General features: G+C 46.3%; 1 long non-coding RNA gene across 1 annotated transcript in view; it reads left to right on the plus strand.

Moving 5' to 3' along the window:
- Positions 1-3,155, plus strand: part of LOC144333753 (uncharacterized) — a 40,334-nt gene extending 37,179 nt beyond the window's left edge. Inside the window, exon 3 of the long non-coding RNA XR_013402722.1 lies at positions 1,784-3,155. This is a non-coding gene — a long non-coding RNA (uncharacterized LOC144333753). The remainder of the gene's footprint in view (positions 1-1,783) is intronic.
- Positions 3,156-22,999: the final 19,844 nt, after the last annotated feature.

The raw sequence follows: 22,999 nt of genomic DNA on the forward strand, positions 1-22,999 counted from the left end.
AGAGTCCTGATCTTGAGTCAGGAGTTCCTGACTTTCTCTGAGATAGTAAATGAAATTATGATTATGATAATAATAATAACAGGGACTGGGCATGGTGCCCCACGCCTGTAATCCCAGCACTTTGGGAGGCTGAGACGAGTGGATCACTTGAGTGCAAAACCAGCCTGGACAACATGGTGAAACCCCATCTCTACCAAAAATATAAAAAATCAGACCGGTGCGGTGGCACACACCTGTAATCCCAGCTACTTGGGAGGCTGAGGCAGAAGAATCACTTGAACCCAGAAGGCAGAGGTTGCAGTGAGCCGAGATCGTGCCACTACACTCCAGCCTGGGCAACAGAGTAAGACTCCACCTCAAAATAATGATAATAATAACAGCAGGTATTGGATATCTAGGATTTCCAGGTACTTTGCATTCCACAGGTATACAAATTTAATAGAATTATTCCCTTTTTGCAGATGAAGAAACAAAGGCTTTTACAAAGTAGCTTGTCCAGGGGTGCAAAGCTAGAAAGACATGGATGTGAGGGCTCCACTATTTGCACTGCACCCCACTCCACGTGTATTCCTGAAGGCAGAGTTCACCACCTCCCCCTCCTCCCTTTGACTAGACCTTGGGCAAAGGTCAACGGGACCCATTCCTCCATACTAGCCCCTCTTCCCAGACTCAAAACAGAATCATGGTTGCTTTCCCTTGTTTCAAGTAAGCAACCAGCCTCATCAAGGGTCCCTGGGCTAGGCGATGCCAGGCTGCTCTGAGCTTCAGGACTGACCTGGATTCCATACCTTCCTTTTTCTCACAAGCACATTCCTATGCTCAGGGGAAGCAAGGAACTCACTCACCAAGGAAGAGGTCGGAGCCTGCCAATAGGGATGTTTTCGTTTCACATACCGTTGTAAGGATAAAATCATTTTTGTGAAAACACGTGACAGAGTAGGTACTAGATATGTGTGAGTTGATGCTAAACAGGCTTTTCACTCATCTCTAATGAGTAAACTCTTCTCAAGCCATCTACCCAATCCTCACTGCTCACTTGAACTAGCTCAGCAAACCACCCCCTCTCCCTAAATCTTAATCTCTTCCTTGTTTTATTAGTTCCCATCTCTCTCAGAAGGAACCTTACCCCTCCAAGGCTGACCCCTCCATCTGGATGCTGGACCCCATGCCTCACACCAGGCCATATCAGTTATTCCTCTTTTTTTGTTTGTTTTTGTTTGTTTGTTTTTTGAGATGGAGTCTCGCTCTGTCGCCCAGGCTGGAGTGCAGTGGTGCGATCACCTGTGTTCAAGCAATTCAGCCTTTGCTTCACAAATTCAAGCAATTCTCATGCCTCAGCTTCCAAGTAGCTGGGATTACAGGCATGTGCCACCACACCCAGCTAATTTTTGTATGTTTAGTAGAGATGGACTTTCGCCATGTTGGCCAGGTTGGTCTCAAACTCCTAGTCTCAAGTGATCCGCCGGCTTTGGCCTCCCGAAGTACTGGGATTATAGGCGTGAGCCACCATGCCCAGCCCAGTTATTCCTTTTTAGTCTTTGGTTTCTCATTCCATCTCCTTTCCCTTGCCTATGTGCCGGCTTCATCTTACCCAAGATTTAAAAAACAAAAACCTCATGACCCTGCCCTCTTCTCAAGTTATAGCCCTTCACTCCTCCCTTCCATCACTACTGCACTCCCATAATGCCCTGCCTACCTGGTTTTCTGCAAATGGCATCATAAAAGTCACCAGGGACCGCCTCATTGCCACATCTGATGGTTCCCTTTTTTCTTGATTTTGCAGCCACACTTGACCCTGAGGACCACTCCCTCCTAGAAACCATCCCAACCCACCATCTCACTGGGTTTGCTCCTGCATCTCTGACCACAGCTTCCCAGCCGCCTCTGACACCTCTTCTTCTCTTTAAATGTGGAAAGCCCCAGTTTTCTTTCCTTGGCCCCTTTCTCTTCTTATTTATCACTCTTCCTGGACAATCCCATCCACTCACACATCTGCATCAGTCTTCCAAGTCATCATTGCCAGCACCCAAGCACCAAAACAGAAGTGTGGAGCCAGTCATGCTTTGGCAGAAATTGTGGGTACTGTGAGGGTGCTAGGCTTGGTGCTATCTTTCCCAAAGCTCAGATTTCTGCCTGGTGACCCATGGATACTTTATGCTTAGCTGTCAAATTGATCCACGGGCAAGGACTTCTGCTAGGCACTGGGAAGAATGCAGAGGCTTAAAGCCCTGCAACCTGGTCACTAGCCCGCCTTCTCCTTTGCTGAGTTCCCCTCCCTTAGGACATCCACATGGCCCCACCCTCCATCACTGCCATCACAAGTTCTATGCAACAGATGGAATGATCAATTCAAAAAGGATAAAGCGCCCCTTTGCCAACACCCAAATTCCTTATTCTCTCTCCCCAACACACTTCCCATCACTCCACCTCATTCCCCAGTCAAATGGATCCAGCGTCACATGACGACAGTGCCCTCTAGAGGAATGCTTTTCAAATTGCAATGGTGCCCTCCATGTGGCTAATGTATTTTCCAAAGATGACTGGTATCTCCCATCCTACTTGCTGTTCTTACAATGGGACTTTGACACTCCACCCATTATGAAGTAGAGTCTATGTTCCTTTTACTGCATTGGAGTGGGCTTGTGATTCTGAAGAAAATGATGCTATATGACTTCCACTTGAAGCTCTAAGGCACCTTAATCAGTTCAACTGCCCTGAGGCTGTCATGCACAAGGAAGCCCACACTGAGACCACACGGGGACACTACCTGGAGAGAGAAATCTAATTCAACCTGTCAGTGTTCCAGCCCCAGATACTGACCACAGTCACATGAGACACCTAAATCAGAACGGCCCTATTGAGCCCTTCCTAAATTGCTGCCCCAAAGAAACCATGAAAGATACTGAAATAATTACTGTTGCTTTAGGTCATCATGTTGGAATGATTTGTTATGCAGCAATAGATAACTAGAACAGTGGGTCACGAAATCATTCGAGTGTGTCATGACCAGCATTGTTTTTTAAGAATTAACTGGTAGAGAACAGAATAGAATGAAAAATGTAATAACAAAAGTTCTGTTGAGAAACTTTCTTCAGTAAATGTGTGTGTTTGCATATGTGTATACTGGATCAAGTAGTAAAATGTATTTGTCTCTGTGCATCATGTAAAGTTTTTAAAGTTTTAAGAAGCTAGATTATTGTTGCAATGCCAGAAACTACAAAAACCAAACTCCACTAAGGCCAATATCATCTCAATGAGTCAAGGAGGCTGGAAATTCTAGTACTTTATAAGCAAGTTACAGGTTTACCCATTTAGCTTTGTCATCTAAAGCAGAGGAACAGAAATGCCTTCTGCTTGTGAGAGCAAGAAAAGAGGCAGCTCCTAGAAAAGCAGTGTTCTAGATGGTTCTTGGATATTTTTACTATAATACTTGGTGCCTTGATCCTCAGAAATTAATGGAATTTCTGAGAAGTTTGATGGTATTTTTCTCCATAAAACTCCCGCAGCAGCATCACATGGGGGCTTGTAAAAACACAGATCCCTTGGCCACAGTTCAAACGTGAGACAGGGGTCCCAAGACTCTGTATCTTAACCCAGCCCCCCAAAGGAATTATAAACGCACTAAAGTTTGAGATCTACTGAGTCACAGGGAGGACTGTATGAATATTGAAACTTAGGGCTGGGCATGGTGGCTCATGCCCATAATCCCAGTGCTTTGGGAGAACATGAAAGGAGGATCACTTGAGCCAGGAGGTCAAGACCAGCCTGGGCAACATAGCGAGACCCCGTCTCTTTAAAAAAAATTTTAGGTTAACTCTCATGCAAAGGCCATTAACTATCATGCAAAGGCCTGCACTCCAGCCTGGGTGACAGAAGGAAACCCTGTCTTTAAAAAAAGAAAAAAAAATGTTAACTATCGTCCAAAGACCTAATTGGTCAGAATCCTGAGACATCTTCACTGCACCATGGTTGTAACTGAAAATAGCCCTGATTGTCGAGAAAGCTCATCCAGGGCTCCTGTAAAGTAAAAAGCAAGGCTGGAAATGCCTTCATTTCTTTTTTAAAAAAAGTGTAATAATTACAAGACAAGAGACCTAACATAGAGCAGTACCATCGACCCCACCATCAGTTGGTAATCACTGCCCATCCCTGCCTAGCAAGCTCAACCTCATGTTTCCAGGCCTGGGTCACTGTCCTTTAAGGATAGTTTATTATATTAAAAAAAATACACACAATATATGTGTCTTTCTATTTTATTACATGTTCTTCAATACATGTAAGAAAAAATACTGTCTGGGTTGCTTTGAGAGTTTGGTTTTGGTTTTAGAAAGTTTGGGTTGGTTTTAGGATGCTTAGGATCACTTCACAGATGAGAGATTTAGAAACACTGATTTAACCTCATCTTCAGTGGGGAAAACTGAAACCAAGGAGGGGAAATAACCTGCCCAAGATGGTAAGTCATTCTTTGCTTTAGGCTTTCAGGAAGAAAAGACTTAGAGAAGATTCACGGGCATGCTAAGTACCTGCTGGTCTCCAATCCCGAGGGGAGTCTGGGGCCCACAAGGGGCCAGTGGCTGCTGGGAGCCACAGGCAGAATCAGAAGAATTGAAGCTATTCCTGGAATTTATATATATATTTTTTGTTTTTTTCCTTTTTTGTAGAGATGGTGTCTCACTGTGTTGGCCAGACTGGTCTCAAACTCCTGGCCTCAAGCAATCCTCAAGCCTCGGCCTCCCAAAGTGCTGGAACTACAGACATAAGCCACCATGCTGGAATTTTTAAGATATCAGGTATTTAAAACAGAGATCACGGCCGGGCACAGTGGCTCACACCTGTAATTCCAACACTTTGGGAGGCCAAGGTGGGCAAATCACCTGAGATCAGGAGTTCAAGACCAGCCTGGCCAACATGGCAAAACCCCATCTACACTAAAAATAAAAAAGCTAGCCGGGTGTGATGGCATGTGCCTGTAGTCCCAGCTACTTGGGAGGCTAAGCCACGAGAATGGCTTGAACCCAGGAGGCAGAGGTTGCAGTGAGCCAAGATCGCACCACTGCACTCCAGGCTCGGTGACAGAGTGAGACCCTGTCTCAAAAAATATTATAATAATTAAATTTTAAAAAACAGAGATCAGGTTCTTGGCCATTATTTAGAGATTTGATTGTTTTATTAATATGCATAACCATCTAGGGAGTTTATAAATAACCTTCAGTCTAATTGGGTGGGTCTAAATTGCCTCAGCGTGTCCTTAGTCCCAGCAAGCAATAGACTCCAAGTGTGGGCAGGCTCGCACTTGCTGTGACGAAGCTGGCAGAAGCCACAGCAAAGTCAGATCCATTCAGCTCTACTGGGCATAACCCCACTGAGCAAATATTTAAAATATTTTCTGTGTTGGTTTTGGGGTTTTTGTTGTTATTGTTTTTGTTTTTTGAGACAGGTTCTTGCTCTGTCACCCAGCCTGGAGTGCAGAGGCACAATCACAGCTCACGGCAGGCTTGACCTCCCTGGGCTCAGCGGATTCTCCCGCCTCAGCCTTCCAAGCAGCTGAGACTACAGGCATGTGCCAATATGCCTGACTAATTTGGGGCAGGGGGGTTGGTGTGGTTGTTTGTTTGTTTGTTTGTTTGTTTGTTTGTTTGTTTGTTTGTTTTGTAGAGATGGAATTTCGCCATGTTGCCCAGGCTGGTCTCAAACTCCTGAGCTCAAGCGATCCACCCGCCTCAGTCTCCCAAAGTGCAGGGATTACAGGTGTGAGCCACCATGACTGGCCCAAAATATTTTTTAAATTAAAAAAATTCCAGGCGGGGCATGGTGGCTCACGCCTGTAATCCCAGCACTTTGGGAGGCCAAAGCGGGTGAATTACCTGAGATCGGGAGTTCAAGACCAGCCTGGCCAACATGGCGAAACCCGTCTCTACTAAAAATACAAAAATTAGCCGGGCGTGGTGGCGCATGCCTATAATCCCAGCTACTAGGGGGGCTGAGGTAGGAGGATCACTTGAACCTGACAGGTGGAGGTTGCAGTGAGCCGAGATCGTGCCACTGCACTCCAGCCTGGGCAACAGAGAAAGACTTGGTCTCAAAAAAAAAAAAAAAAATCCAGGAATAGCTTTAGTTCTTCTGATTCTACCTATGACTCCCATCAGCCCACTGGTCCCTCATGGGTGCCAAGCCACCCCGATTTCCCTGCACTAACACCAGGAAGCTGGTGAAAAGCTGGCACCCTGGTTATAAGCTTACGTACAGTGACCCCTGCTGCTGAGGCCTGGAGACACATGCGAAACCACATGGTGCCAACCTCAGGTTCATTCATTCTCCCTGGGCCCAAGGGACTTGCCTAAGGCCCTTACCCACCAGCAAAGCCCACAGGTTGGCATTCGTTGTTTATCAGATTCCAACTGTGGATTAGGAGGTGACAGGGTAGAGAAGTCTAGGAAGCAAGCGATGGTTGGAAAGGCATGGTGGTGGGCACAGAAACTCAAAGGGACCCTCCCTCGCCACTAGCAGAGGGTATAGTCTCAGACAGTGCAACCTAGAGCAGGTATATTCAAACTTGAGGAATGTGTAGAATGTATGTATTTTTTTTTTTTTTTTTATTTTTTTTATTTTTTGAGAGACAGGGTCTTGCTTTGTTGCCTAGGCTGGAGTGCAGAGGCACAATGATGGTTCACTGCAGCCTCGAACTCCCACACCCAAGCAATCCTCCTACCTCCTACCTCAGCAGCAGCCCCCTCAGCCCCCCGTAGCTGGGACTACAGGTGCATGCCACAATGCCTGGCTAATTTTTAAAATATTTTTTGTAGAATCAGAGTTTCGCAAATCTATACATTACCTATACTCCAATAACAGATTCCTTCTTAGACCCTTCAAAAAAAATGAATGATTCAATATCATAAAGATATCACTTTTTCTTAAATTATTATCCATAAACTTAGTGTAATACTAATCAAAATCACAATTTTTAAAAAACTTTTAACTGATTTTTAAAACTCCATCTAGGCCAGGTGTGGTGGCTCACACCTGTAATCCCAGCACTTCAGGAGGCCAAGGCAGGTGGATAACTTGAGGTTAGGAGTTTGAGACCAGCCTGGCCAACATGGTAAAACCCCGTCTCTACTAAAAATATAAAACTTAGCTGGGCATTGGTGGCGGATGCCTGTAATCTCAGCTACTCGGGAGGCTGAGGCAGGAGAATCCCTTGAACCTGGGAGGCGGAGGTTGCAGTAAGCTGAGATCACACCACTGCTCTCCAGCCTGGGCAACAGAGTGAGACTCTGTCTTAAAATAAATAAATAAATAAATAAAATCCATCACAAGAGAATGTATACAATTGCCACGATTCTTTTTTAAAGAGAGGGACAACGTAGGTAGAATTGTCTTCTTGGTTATCAAATTATCCTATAAAGCTATGGCAATGGTAGTATTGGTATATAAATAGACAAATAGAACTGACTAATGTATAAATGGAAATTCAGTGTATGATAAAGGAGCACTTCAAAATGGTAGGAAAAGGGGCAGGGTGCAGTGGCTCACGCCTGTAATCCCAGCTCTTTGGGAGGCCGAGGTGGGCAGATCACCTGAGGTCAGGAGTTCAAGACCAGCCTAGCCAACAAGGTGAAACCCTGTCTCTATAAAAATACAAAAATTAGCCAGGCGTGGTGGCACATGCCTGTAGTCCCAGCTACTTGGCAGACTGAGGCAGGAGAATTGCTTGACCCCAGGAGGCAGAGGTTGCAGTGAGCCGAGATCACACCACTGCACTCCACCCTAGGTGACAAAGTGAGGCTCCGTCTCAAAACAAAAAAAAGAAGACAAAATGGTAGGAAAAGGGTGGCCAGTTGAGTAAATGGTGTTGAGCTATCTAGTTGGAAAAGAGTAAAGCTACATTTCAACCTCACATCATACCTTCTAAGATAAATATTTTTTAACTATAGAAGTATTAGCAGAAGGCCAGGCACAGTGGCTCACGTCTGTAATCTCAGCACTTTGGGAGGCCAAGGCAGGTGGATCACAAGGTCAAGAAATCAAAACCATCCTGGCCAACATGGTGAAAACCTGTCTCTACTAAAAATACAAAAATTAGCTGGGCGTGGTGGCACACGCCTGTAGTCCCAACTACTCGGGAGGCTGAGGCAGGAGGATTGCTGGAACCTGGGAGGCAGAGGTTGCAGTGATCCGAGATCGCACCACTGCATCCCAGCATGGGGATAGAGTGGAACTCCATCTCAAAAAAAAAAAAGAGTATTAGCAGAAAGTATGCAAAATGGGTTTAAACCATCCATTGAGGAAAAGAAAGGCCTTCTTGAGCAAAACACAAAATATACAAGTCATAAAGGGAGTGTTTTAGTCTGTTCTGACTGCTATAACAAAATACCATAATCTGGGTGACTTATAGACAGTATTTCTTACAGTTCTGGAGTCTGGGAAGTCCAAGACAGTCCAAGATCCAGGTGCCAGTAGATTCGGGTGTGGTGAGGGCCTGCTTCCTGCTTCATAAATGACTATCTTCTCTGTATCCTCACATGGTGGAAGGGACAAGGGTCTCTTTCACAAGGGCACTAATCCCATTAACAAGGGCTCCACCCTCATGATCTAATTACCTCCCAAAGGTCTCACCTCCTAACATCACATTGGTAGATTACATTTCAACATATGAATTTCCGGGGACACAAACACTCAGTCTAGAGCAGGAAAAAAAATAATAAATGTAACCAGTTAAAAAAGAAAATAAGGCTGGGCACAGTGGCTCACACCTGTAATACCAGCACTTCAGGAGGCCAAGGCAGGCAGATTGCTTGACCTCAGGAGTTCAAGACTAGCCTGACCAACATGGTGAAACCCGTCTCTACAAAATACGCAAAAATTAGTCGGGCATGTTGGCACTCGCCTATAGTCCCAGCTACTTGGGAGGCTGAAGCAGGAGGATCACTTGAACCCAGGAGGTTGAGGCTGCAGTGAGCAGAGGTCACGCTACTGCACTCCAGCCTGGGTGACAAAGTGAGACCCTGTCTCAGAAAAAAATGAGAGAGCGAGCCCTTCCCAACTCATTCTTATTGTGGATCATCTGGAGTGTGTTCTCCCTCCCTGCAGCAAACTAAATAACCTGCCTTTTTTTACTGCTGGTATGTTCCTGGTAGTCTTTGGTCAGTGAATATTGACAATACTGACAATACTATTTTATTATTAATTGTTTTTATTTTTTTGTTTATTTGTTTATATGTTTTATATGTTTATTTTATATATTTCATTTATATTTTATATGATAGGACATGATACTGATTTCTTCATTAGTTGTATTATTCATAACTTCATTTCAATGAAGTAAAGGTGGAACTATAAGATATTTGTTTGAAAAAAGGGCACCAAGTGTGGCAGGATTGAGAAACACCAGGAGAAAGAGCTCTTTGCCAGATTGCAAGACAAATTCAAATATGGCCACCCCAACCTGAGCAGGCTCTCTGGACTCCCGTAGTTGGGCTGTCTGGGACATTTCCCCACATCCTGGTGGCTGTCAGCTAGGACTGCATGGGGACTCCTTTAGCAGAAAGGAGGTACTCCCATAAACAGTGCTACAAGAGCCTGCCCACACACCCCAGAGGCTACAGCTGGGCCAGATGACAGCTGCAAACCCTCAATGGCCTGTGAGGGAGACCAAACTCTTCACATGGAGGATGGTTAGGAAATGTGCATATGACATGCAAAAATGCAAGAAGCTGGGATAAAGGAATAACAGATAAACCTCTGGGCCAGCCTGTAGTTGAGGAAGCATTGCTGGAATAGGGAAAGGCTGGTATTGAAGCAGAGAAAGCCCTTCCATGCCTACCAGAAAGGTGGGAGCATCCCTGGAGGGAATCTTCTCTAACTACCCTTTGCCCCAATGAAAATTCAGATGAGAAGAGAAGGCACAATGTGTCCCAGCTGCACACCTCCTGAGGTAAAGGAGAGAGACAGAATTATGGAGAGTGAGATGCTGAGGCCTCTGTACCACACCTGTCTCCCTAGGTACAGGGCAAATGACCAGCGGCCTCATGCAAGGGACACTGGGCGCCATGAGAATCATGAGCACAAACCATTAGCCCATAATCTACCTTTACCTTATTAAAATTATTCCCCCACTCCCACACTTCATGGTGTTTTCCTTCCTCCAGGAAGACTATCAACCCCAAATGATTACGCTTCCCTCCCTTCACACCCCCACCCCACCCATCCCACACTTGGTGCTGCCATGAATACCCCATTAAAGCACATTCCTCTGAACTCAGGCTCTGCCCTCTGTTAACAGGCAGCTTTCCTGCAGAAAGGAGTACCCATGGGCCAGGGGCGGTGCTCATGCCTGTAATCCCAGCACTTTGGGAGGCCGAGGCGGGTGGATTACCTGAGGTCAGGAGTTCGAGACCAGCCTGACCAATATGGCAAAACCCCATCTCTACTGAAAACACAAAAAATTAACCAGGCATGCTGGTGGGCGCCTGTAATCCCAGTTACTAGGAAGGCTGAGGCAGGAGAATCATCTGAACCCAGGAGGCAGAGGTTGCAGTGAGCCAAGATCATGCCACTGCACTCCAGCCTGAGCAACAGAGAGCAAAACTCAGCCTCAAAAAAATAAAATAAAATAGAAGTACCCATGAAGTTGATCCTGTCAAACTAGGCAGAAGGCAAAAAGAAACTGTCCCCGGGTCTGGGTGTGGGACCCTCAGCTGGCAAGACTAGGGGGGTCAGTGATGGGTGACCTCACAGGCTAAATCACCTGGGTCAGGGCTGAGCGACCTTGATAAAATGTATTATGATAGCTCACTTCAGCCTTGAACTCCCAGGCTCAAACAATCCTCTCACCTCAGCACCAACCCCTGCCGTTGGGTAGCTGGGACTACATGCACACGCCACCATGTTCAGCTAATTATTTTTTCTGTGGAATTGAGGTTTCATAAATCTATACATTACCTATACTCCAATAACAGATTCTCCCTTAGAGCCTCCAAAAAAATGAATGATTCAATATGATAAAGATAACACTTTTTCTTAAATTTTTTTTTTTTTTTTTTTTGAGCCTGTTGCCCAGGCTAGAGTGCAGTGGCACAATCTCAGCTCACTGCAACCTCTGCCTCCTGGGTTTAAGCGATTCTCATGCCTCAGCCTCCCGAGTAGCTGAGCTTACAGGTGCATACCACCTCGCCTGGCCAATTTTTGCATTTTTAGTAGGGATGGGGTTTCACCATGTTGGCCAGGCTGGGCTCAAACATCTGACCTCAAGTGATCTCCCCACCTCAGCCTCCCAAAGTGCTGGGATTACAGGTGTGTGCCACTGCCCCCAGCCACTTTTTCTTAAATTATGTTAGCCATAAATTCAGTGCAATCCCAATCAAAATCACAATGTTTAGAAAACTTCATGAACATAAAGCATTAGCCCAAATCTACCCCATGGGACCCTGGGACTTCAGCCCTCAGTACAGGGGACTCTTTTTCCGATAATGTTCACATTTATCAAAGTAATGCAGTCATTAAAGAAAATAAGACAAAATATTTTAAAAGTAGAAACAGGAACACAGTTTTACCTACTTCCACCTTCCAATCAACTTTGCAAACGTGGCAGTGTATCTCTCCTCAAATGTTTATAAAATTTGCAGGTTTGCTCTAACATAGAACAATGCCATCAAATATATTTGGTGGCCCTAAAAGTCACACCGTGAGGACAGGCACCCAGAGCACAGTTGCATTTAGAATAAATGCCAAGCTCCTTCACACAGCCTGCAGGCCGGTATGGTCTGGCCCTGCCTCCCTTCCCGGTCTCATCTCCCAACCCCACTGGCCTCTCTGCCCCTCACAGACTGATTTTTCAGTCCTGGAAGGCACCCAGCCCTTGGTGCCTTGGTGATCCCAGGTGGGCCATTCTGCTCCTAATGCACTTTGGGCACCCCTGCAGCCTGGTTCACATCCTCTCACAATTCAAAGCTTGGTTCTGGGGCCTCTCCTGGCCTCCCCCATCCCCATCTCAGTTAAAGCCCCTCTGTTATTCTCTTTCACAGCCCTCTACCTTTTCTGAATAATACCTCCCCCAATTTATAATGATACACTTTGCTTATCTGTTTGGCATCTGTGTCCCCCGCTGGAGGGATATGGGCAGGGTAACATGTGTTTTGCTCCTCTCTGGTACTCCCCTCCTTGGTGTTCTTTTGTTGCACATCTCCCTGTTTCATCTGCTCCGGCCCAACTTACTCCCAGTCCCATCAGCTTCCAACCTCATGGTTCAAATCCAATGTATAGTCTCTTTCCAACCCCCAAATAGTGTCTCCAGCTGTGACCTCTGTTTCTCTCCCCTAGTAGGGGGCAGTCTCCTCCCTGCTTTTTTTTGCTTCAGCTGGGAGGTAGGCAGCCCGCTCTGCTTCCACCCAGCCTGACCCTAAGCAGCAGTCTCTACACTGCCGCCGAAGAAGTTCCTGCAGACTTCTCCCCACCCCTAGAATCAAACACATCCACTAACATCAAGCCTGAGCCACAAAGTCCCAGAGGCACCTCTGGGTTGCTGGGAGGAGCAGCAGTGACTTCATGCTGGTGTCTGGGGTGCACAGGAGAGAGGGCCCCACTCTGAGCTCACAAAGTGCTGGAGGTCCAGGTTGCAGAACACTGGAACACAGATGTTCCCCAGGAACCTAGATGCCCACTCAAACCTTCTTAGGCACTTTTGAATCTTTACAGGCACAGTTCCCACCATCTTGGGTGAGGCAAAGTACAGTTTACCTTCGTTATTCACAGTAGTTATGTTCTATATAGTTGGCTGGAAGCCAGGGGCTGTGGTTCACACCTATAATCCCAGTACTTTGGGAGGCTGAAGTGGAAGGATCGCTTGAGGCCGGGAATTCGAAAGCAGCCTGGGCAACATATTGAGACCCCATCTGCACAAAAGAAAACTTGTTTTAATTGAGTAGGCATAATGGCCCATGCCAGTAGTCATAGCTGCTCAGGAAGCTGAAGCAGGAGATCTCTTGAGCCCAGGAGTTCAAGGTTACAGTGAGCTATGATCACACCACTGCACTCCAGCCTGAGCAACAGAACAAGATTGTCTCTAAAAAAAACAAAAGCTTAACCAACAGCATCTCTGGTATTTAAATAACAATTATAGAGCACTTTATAGTTCTTAACACATTTGCATGCATGTGTGTGTGTGTGTACACATATGTGGCTAAATTGACAGCAGATCCTCAAGACTAACACCGTAAACAAATTGCCATGATGCCTTTTCCTGCTTTGTACACCCTGGCAATCCATCAGAACAGAAACCAAAGCCCCAGTGTGCCCTTCTGTACTGTGTACTCCAGCTCACCTGCCGCTTCCCAGCTCACCTGTTTTCCCAAAGTTACAGACAGAGGACAGACAACATTGTTAAACTCTAGAGTGATTCCCATGGGCAGGGCAGCAGAAGTGAGTAGGAGGTTGTTTTCTTCAAGTTGAAGGAGAGGAAAGAAAAAATATACAGCTGCAGCAATCAGATTGTCGGTACCAAAGATAGAGTGACTCAGGGCAGGTCTTTGGCAAGCAGGCACTGAGCCAGGCTGGGCCCACACCCTGGAGAATGAGAATAGCATTCTGTGATCAAAGTGGGAAGGAATGCATCCATTCCGGAAACCAGGTGAGGCAGGGCTGTCATTAGACAATCTGGGCAGAGCTATGATTACAGAGGGAGCAAGCTGACAGGATGAAAACAGAAATCCACAGCGCCTGCTCCGCGCTGAGCAGCCCAGCTTGCCCATGCTGCTCTTTCGACCAGCTGATGTCTCTGGGCAGTGATAAGGCCTTAAGTATCTGTGGATAAAGCACCTGATAGTTAATAAAAATAATAATTTAAAAGTGTTGTTGAGTGAACTGGAGTATTACATGAACTATCAGTCCTCATTCTTTTCCTCTTTACTTAGGATGGATGTTCTAACGAGAGAATTTTTATATAACTAAAGAAGACACTTTTTTTTTTAGATGGAGCCTCCGTCGCTCAGACTGGAGTGCAATGGCACGATCTTGGCTCACTGCAACCTCTGCCTCCCAGGTTCAAGTGATTCTCCTGGCTCAGCCTCCCAAGTAGCTGAGATTATAGGCATGCGTCACATCCAGCTAATTTTTTTTTTTTTTTTTGAGAAAGAACAAGAAACAGATTAAATAACTAACAAAAGGACCATGCAATGAAGTACCCCACAGACATAAAGAATCACACTGTAGGAGTATTTTTTTTTTGGTATGAAAGAAGCATGTTACATTTGATTGAGTGAAAAAACTCAAGTAACAAAATAGTTTATGCATCATGATTCTTTTTTTTTTTAATAAGAAACGAATGTTACATATACATGCCTAGAACGCTCAGGCTAGAGTGCAGTGGTGCAATCTCAGCTCACTGCAAGCTCCACCTCTCGGGTTCACGCCATTTTCCTGCCTCAGCCTCCTGAATAGCTGGCACTACAGGTGCCCGCCACCACGCCAGGCTATTTTTGCGTATTTTTAGTAGAGACAGTCTTCACCATGTTAGTCAGGATGGTCTCGATCTCCTGACCTCGTGATCCACCCGCCTCGGCCTCCCAAAGTGCTGGGATTACCGGTGTGAGCCACTGCACCCGGCCTTATTTTTGTATTTTTAATAGAGACGGGGTTTCACCATGTTGGCCAGGCTAGTCTTGAACTCCTGCCCTCAAATGATCTAACCACCTCGGCCTCCCAAAGTGCTGGAATTACAGCTGTGAGCAAGAAGACACATTTATTAATGAAAACTAGAAACACCATGTAAGCATTCAGAAGAAGATTATAGTCATTTCTAATCCAATCACTCATATGTAATGACCCTTAACAGCTGTGCTGTGATTCTTCAGATTTTCTTCTAGGCATGTATATATAACATTCGTTTCTTATTTTTAAAAAAAAAAAAAGAAAAGAAAAAAGAAAGAATCATGATGCATAACTATTTTGTTGCTTGAGTTTTTTCACTCAATCAAATGTAACATACTTCTTTCATACCAAAAAAAAAAAATACTCCTACAGTGTGATTCTTTATGTCTGCGGGGTACTTCATTGCTTGGTCCTTTTGTTATTTAATCTGTTTCCTGTTCTTACATGTTTAGTTGCTTCCAAATGTGGAATATTATAAATGCTGTACTATACATTCTAGTTCACATGTCTTTCCAAACATGTCTGCTTATCTCCCTCCTTCAAGATGAATTGTTGGGTCAAGGGGTTTTCATGTATTTGTGGCTTGTGATACTCACTGCTAAGTGACCTTGCTCTACAGGCTAGTCGTACCATTTACATCACCACTGTGTAAATGGTCCTTTTTCCTCTCATCCTCGCCTGCAAAAGGTTTTGCCCTGCTAGCCAAAGGGTTAAACTGTGTGATATGAAGAACAGTGATTTGTTTTCTTTTTGATTTCTTAAATGTTTAGTGAAACTGAATATGATTTCACACATGCATTAGTTTCCTCAGGCTGTTCTAACAAAGTGTGACAAGCTGGGTGGCCTAAAACAACAGATATTGATGGTCTCACCTCTGAAGATGGTAGGGAAAGACCTGCTCTGGCCTCTCTCCTAGCTGCAGGTCGCCTCAGCTGTCCCTTGGCTTGCAGATGGCTGTCTTCTCTGTGTGCCTCTTTACGTGTCTTCCCTCTGTGCATGTCTGCCTCTGTCCAAATGTCCCCACTCCATAAGGACACCCAGTCACAATGGATTAGAGACCACTCTATAACCTCAGTTTAACTAGATTATAAATTAATCCAAGTGTACAGGCTCTATTGCCAAATAAGGTCACAGTCTGAAGTACTGGGGGTTGGGACTTCAACAAAATCATGTTTTCTGTCCCTGGATATTAGGAACAACATCACAGGTAGGTGGACACCCCCTGTGGTATTAGGAATAATAATATGATTAATTATTAAACATCAATAATCAATTTTAATAATTATCAATACCATTATTCATTATGGATAATTATTTTAAATATATGATTATGCATGCTTAAAATTAATATTAATATTAATGTCATTTAACAATATTATTAGTTCTTAATATTAATTATGAGTTTATTACCAACATCACTTAGTATTGATTTAAGTAACATTAATTGCTGATACCATTATTTTATTAATAGTGATATTACTATTAATTATTAATACTAATCATTAACGTTTTTAACCAGTATTAATTTTTACTATCTTTATTGTGATTATTAATATCTATGATTACTATTAATTTTATATTAATATTAATAATTAATAGACTTGTTCCTGATAGCTGGTGGGGAGAGGATGATATTACTCCCAATATCGAAGAAAGTGTACACCCCTCTATGATGTTATTCCTAATAGCCAGGGAGTAGAGGATGACATTATTGAAACTATCGCAGTGGGTGTACATCCCTTCGGTCATCTTGTTTCTTATATCCTGGGTGGGAGAGGATGATATGACTCCCAATATCGCAGGGAGCATACACCACCCCTGTGATATGGTTCCTAATATCCAGGGGGTGAGAGGATGATATTAGTCTCAATATTGCAAGACGTGTGTGCTCCCTAGTGATGTTGTTCCTAATATCCAGGGATGGAGAGGACGATATCACTCCCAATAGAGCAGGGGGTGTACACCCCTTCTGTGACATTGTTCCTAATAGCCAGCGGGGGAGAGGAAGATATTACCCCCAATATCGCAGGGGATGTACACCCCCTTGTGATATTGTTCCCTATATCCTGGGAGGGAGACGATGATACTAGTGGCAATATCGCAGGGGGTGTACACCATTCTGTGATATTGTTCCGAATATCCAGAGGGAGAGAAAATGATATGACTCCCAATATCACAGGGAGTGTACATCCTCCTGTGATATTGTTTCTTATACTCAGAGGGAGAGGATGATATTACTCCCAATATCGCAGGGGTTGTACACACCTCCTGCGATATTGTTCCTAATATCCCAAAGGGGAGAGCATAATATTACTCTCAATATCACAGGGGGTGTACACCTCCTTTGTAATATTGTTCTTAATATCCATGATGGGAGAGGATGATATGACTCCCAATATCGCAAGAAGTGTACAGCCGCCCGTGATATAGTTCCTAACATCTAGGTGGGGAGAGGATGATATTACTGCCCATATCGCACAAGTTGTAAAACCCTTCGATATTTTGCCTACAATCCTGAGGGGAGAGGATGATATTACTCCCAATATCAAAGAAGGTGTACACCCCCCGTGACACTATGCCCAATATCCACGTTGGGAGACGATGACATTACACCCAATATCGCAGGGGATGCACACCCACCCTGGGATATTGTTCCTTATATCGAGAGGGGGAGAAGATGCTATTGCTCCCAATAACGCAGGGGCTGTGGCTGTACACCCCTCCTGTGATATTGTTCTTAATATCCTAGGGAAGAAAGGATGATACTACACCCAATATCGCAGGGGCTGTACACTCACCCAGTGATATTGTTCTTAAGGTACTCCACCTCCTACCACCAGGGATATTGTTCCTAATATCCAGGGGAAGAGAGGATAACATTATGCCCAATACCACAGGGGAGTGTACACACCCTCTGTGATGCTGTTCCTAGTATCCAAAGGTAGAGACGATGATATTACTGGCCATATTGCAGGGGGTGTACACCCTTCTGTGATATTGTTTTTAACATTCAGTGGGGGAGAGGATAACATTAATCCCAATATGCAGAAGGTGTGCAGACCCCTTGATGTAGTTCCTACTGTACAGGGGAAAGAGAAGAATATTGCTCTCAATATCGCAGGGGGTATAACCACCCTGCCCCCCGTATATTGTTCCTAATATGCAGCGGGGTGGAGGCTGATAGTACTCCCAATATCCCAGAAGGTGCACACACACCTGTGATGTAGTTCCTAATATCCAGCGGGAAAGAGGCTGATTTTACTTTTGATATCGCAGTGGGTGTACACCGCTCCCCAGACCCGGGGTATTGTTCCTAATATCCAGGCAGGAAGAAGATGACATGGCTGACAGTATCGAAGGGGGTGGACACCTCTTCAGTGATATGGTTCCTGATATCCAGGGGGTGAGTGGATGATATTACTCCCAATAAAGTAGGAACTGGACAGACACCCTGGGATTTTGTCCTTAATAACCACAGGGGATAGGTGATATTACTACCAATATTGCAAAGGGTGTACACCCCTCCTGTGATATTGTTTCTTATATCCAGGATAGGAGAAGATGGTGTTAGTACCAATATTGAAGGGATGGACAGCCCCCATGGGATATTGTTCTAAAGATACAGGTTGAAAGAGGATGAGATTCCATCCGATATAACAAGGGGTGTACACTCCGCCTGTGATATGAATGGTAAAACCTAGAAGAGAGAATGACATTGCTTCCAAGAACACACGGGGTTCCTGTGATATTGTGATATTGTTCCTGTCATCTAAAGGAAGAGATGATGATACTACTACCACTACCGGATTAGATGATGATACTAATACCACACCCTGCTGTGATATTGTTCCTCATCACTTGTGGTTGAGAGCATGATATTACTTCCAATATGACAGTGGCTTGACACCCAGTCTGTGATATTGCTCCTTATTTCCACTAGGTAAAGTATGATGTTCCTGCCAAGAGAGTAGTGGGTGTACAGTCGCCCTGTGATATGTCTCCGAATATTCAGGGAAACACAGGACGACATTACCCCAAATCTCCCAAAAAGTGTACACCCATTGTGTGATATGCTTCCTAATATCTGGAGGTGCAGAGGCTGGTATTCGTTCTCCTATCGCAGGCTGTGTACACACAACCTGTGAAATTGTTCGTAATATCCTGAACAAAAGAGACGGCTAATAATGGACACACATTGCAGGGGGGAGTAATTGGCTATTATGATCTACATCGCAGAGGGGGTGAGGCGCCCCCCGCGATATGGGGAGTAACAGCAACCCCCTCTCCCCACCTGGCTATTACGATCCACATCGCACAGCAGTTCAGGACACCAGCCCTGCCCCAACCTTGACCCAGACAGTGGATGTCATGGGACCACCCCAGGGTGGGTGGCAGCTCAGCTCTAAGGTATCCCTGCTCCCAAAGACCAACTGTTCCTGCTAGTTTGAATCTTGCCACAGGGTCTCTGTTGGTGAAATAGATGACCATGAGGCAGACACGCTGAAATCTAGCGCGACAGAGCCCAACACCCCCATGAGAGGCACCATAGCATGCAGACTTTGCAGACATACTAGCAAAGGCCACAGCAGGCCCTGAGTGAGGAGCAATCTGACCAAGATCCTGGGGTCCTGCCACACAGCCCTTAAACCAGGGACTGGAAACTGTTGCCCTAAAGAGCCAGGAGTCAGTATTTTCAGCTTTGCCAACTGATCTTTGCCTCAAGGATGCAACTCTGCCATGGCTGCAGGACAGCAGGCTTCTGCAGGTGGCCTGTGAAGAGATGGGCATGACTGCACCCCCATCAAACTTTACTTATGGACATGGAAACTTCTCAGTGTCATGAAGTGTTATTTTTTTATTTGTTCAACCATTTGGAAATGTAAAATCCATTCTTGATTCACGGGCCACAAGAGCAGGCAGGGACAGGCTGCCCCTTGCCAACCTCTGGAATGAGCTTAGAGAAGGAAATGACAAGCTGGGCCAGCGCAGCCTCCTCACAGCAGATCCGCTGCAGGAGGGTCCTTCTTAGCAACCACTTCTCATCCTTCCTCTTGGCTTCAAGTGCAGTTCAGGTGGAGAAAGAGAGAACAGAACTGGCCTCAGCAACAAGAAGGAAGGAGATGCAGGGTCAAGCAGCCTTGTGGATCGATCACACTCAACATTCACACCAAGTGGAGCACAGGTAGGACCAGCCCGGGGGTGCCGAATGGAAGCTCTCTGGGGTGGGGGACCTCTGGGTGGGCAAGATTCTCTACCTAAAACTCATATAGAAGTTCTACACAGCAGTAGTTACAGAAAACACACTCTAAGAGAAAGGCCAAAATAAAAATAGGACACCAAGTTTGGCCAACTGGGTCTCACAAGCCAGTAGGTAAGAAAGCCCAGGAGGGCCCACCAGAGGAGCTGGGGGTGGGTTCCTGCCTGCAGGGGGCCTGGGACACCCCATTCCCACAGATGAGGACCCAAGCTTTGGGGAGGAAGCTGTCAGAGTCACCCAGTGAGCTGATCAGAGGTGGAGCCACAGAGCAGGTAAGGAGCCCTGGCCACGTCCCCATGAGGGCTGAGAAGCTAGGGTGGGGGCATACCCCCAGGGGCAGATACAAACAGTGGACCACGGGCCCTCCTCCTGCCTAGAGGATGCTCAGCTCCCAAGGGACCACCAAGGCCTGGAACCCAGGGACACACCACCTGACCATCATGCCCAGGCCTCCCGGACCAGGCAATGTCCAGTACAGGCAGGCAGTCTGGGCTTGGGACCAGGACAGGGGTGGATGGTCCTGCTAGGCAGGCCTCCTTCTCCCTACCAGCTGGGCTGGTTGCACTATAGTTTTGGTTCTGGCAACATATTGCTGCCCACTTTGGCCACACCAGTCCCTGGCTCCCTGGCTAGGCCCAGTGCTGTCCAACCCACCTACACAGGCCCCACACACCCAGTGCCCACCAGGCTCCTGTCAGCCAGGAGGACCCATGCTCATCCCCTGAAGTGTCCATGGGAGCCTGCATCCCACAGGGACCCACAGCTCAGGGCCAACCTCCATGGGGGCCTCTTGGTTGTGGTGGCAGGGGCGAGGGGGAGGTGACCTCCAGCCCTCCCATCCTGGCCACTGTGTTTTGTGGGGATCATTCGGTCCTGGAAACTTCCTGGGGACCCCAGAAGGAAGAGAACAGGGTGGTCATGGCAGCCTCAGCCCCAGGTTCTGGGGCCAAGGGCAACAGAAGGAAGAGAACAGGGTGGTCATGGCAGCCTCAGCCCCAGGCTCTGGGCCCAAGTGCAACAGTCCTTTGGTTCTGGTTTGATCTGGGCGGTAACAGCAAGTCATGTCATTCACACAAGGATTGGCTTCAATATAATAATGCATCAAGGGACTGTGGGGGACACAGATCAGCCTCCAGGCCAGTTACACCTGGTGGCTTAGCCAGTGCAGGCTAGGGAGTGGAAAAGCTGACCCCTGACCTCCCCACCTACCCTGCCCACCAGATGCCAGTAGCAGCCAGGGATCCCTGACTTCAGGCAGAGGCAGGCAGCACAGTTGCTGCCTCCTTTGATCCCATCCCAGGGCCCACAGGGCCTGGAGAAACCTGGCAGGGGCTGAGTTGGGAGAATCAGGCAGGGGGATGGCAAGTGAAGAATGTGAGGGACTGGGTATGAGGGGCACTAAGGGCGCAGGGTCTGCTTCCCCTGGGGAGGTGGCAGTGGGACATATAGTAGCCAAGGCTCCGCAGGCCCCACCCTGCTGCCAGGCACACGTGGTGCCCATACCCACCCCAACGGCTGCAGGAAGGTTCTTCATCAACAAAAGGGGAGGACGCACCCACACCCACATAGGCATTGATGCCCACACACATCAGAGAAGAAAATTCCTGCTGTGCCCAAGGTGTGGAGAAAGGGGCAATGTCCCCTTCCTCCCCATGGTGGATCCAAAATTACCTGCTCCTGCCAGCACCCCCACCCCCAACTCCACAAGCTGCTGACCTCCACCACAGTGGCATGCCTCGTGCCAAGAACAGCTCAGCGGTACATCCCAAAGGGTGCTATCCTGGAGCGGCTGTGCTGGGCAAGGGACACGTTTCCTAGTCACAGAGGTTTTCTTTCTTTCCCACTCACTGGCCCTGTGCCTCGGTTTCCCCTACTTGGGCTTTGGGGTGTGATGAGGGCCTGGGGTCAGGGAACAAAGTCTTCTGGTTTGGACACGCAGGAGGTTCTCTGCAGCTCTCTCAGGTACAGGGTATGTTGCTAAGTATATGCTTTTAAAAACCCTAGGAGGAGGGGGCACCCAGAAGGGGCCCTGAAGCCAAGGGCAAGGTCCAGCCTTTCCACCTCCCCAGCTGAAGACATGCTGGAGGACAATTCTCCAGAGTTTCATAACAAAGAGAAAAAAGAAATCAAAAAGACCTGGAGGATAGGCAAGCTAATGAGGGCTTACTGGGATTACCCTGTCTAATCCTCAAAACAAGCCTTGTTTCTGAGGAAACAGGTCACAGTAGGACATTCAGACCCTGGGCGGGGTCTTGTTTTTGTTTCTTTTGAGTGAATTTGGCTTATATTGTTCTTTTTTCTTTTTCTTTTTTTTTTTTTTTTTTTTTTTTTTTTGAGACAGAGTCTTGCTCTGTAGCCCATGCTGGAGTGTAGTGGCATGATCTCAGCTCACTGCAACCTCCGCCTCCCGGGTCCCGGTTCAAGCAATTCTCCTGCCTCAGCCTCCCGAATAGCTGAGATTACAGGCATGCACCACCATGCCCAGCTAATATGTTTTTCTTTTTTTGAGACGGAGTCTTGCTCTGTCACCCATGCTGGAGCGCAGTGGCACAATCTCGACTCACTGCAATTTCCACCTCCTGGGTTCAAGCTATTCTCCTGCCTCAGCCTCCCGAGTAGCTAGGACTACAGGCGCCTGCCACCACGCCCGGCTAATTTTTTGTATTTTTAGTAGAGACGGGGTTTCTCCGTGTTAGCCAGGATGGTCTCGATCTCCTGACCTCGTGCGACAGAGCGAGACTAAGTCTCAAAAAAAAAGAAAAAGAAAAAAGAACAATATAAGCCAAATTCACTCAAAAGAAATAAAAACAAGATGACAAGTCAATGGCACTGCAAACAAAAAATCAACAGAAGAACTCAATAGAACAATAGCTGTTTCTTCATAAAGATCAACAAAATCGGTAACTATCAAGCCAGGCTAACAAAGAAAAAAAGAAATCACACAAATTACTATAAGGTGAGTACAAAAGTAATGACAGTTTTTGCATTCTTGGAATTTGCTGTTTGATACTGGAATACCCTCTTAAATAAATGTGGTTATGTTATTCATCATTTTAATGGGCATTTCTTGCCTTTTTTTTTTTTTGCTAAGACTTATTA

The sequence above is a fragment of the Macaca mulatta genome, chromosome 13 (genome assembly GCF_049350105.2).
Source record: "Macaca mulatta isolate MMU2019108-1 chromosome 13, T2T-MMU8v2.0, whole genome shotgun sequence".
Lineage (NCBI taxonomy): Eukaryota > Metazoa > Chordata > Mammalia > Primates > Cercopithecidae > Macaca > Macaca mulatta.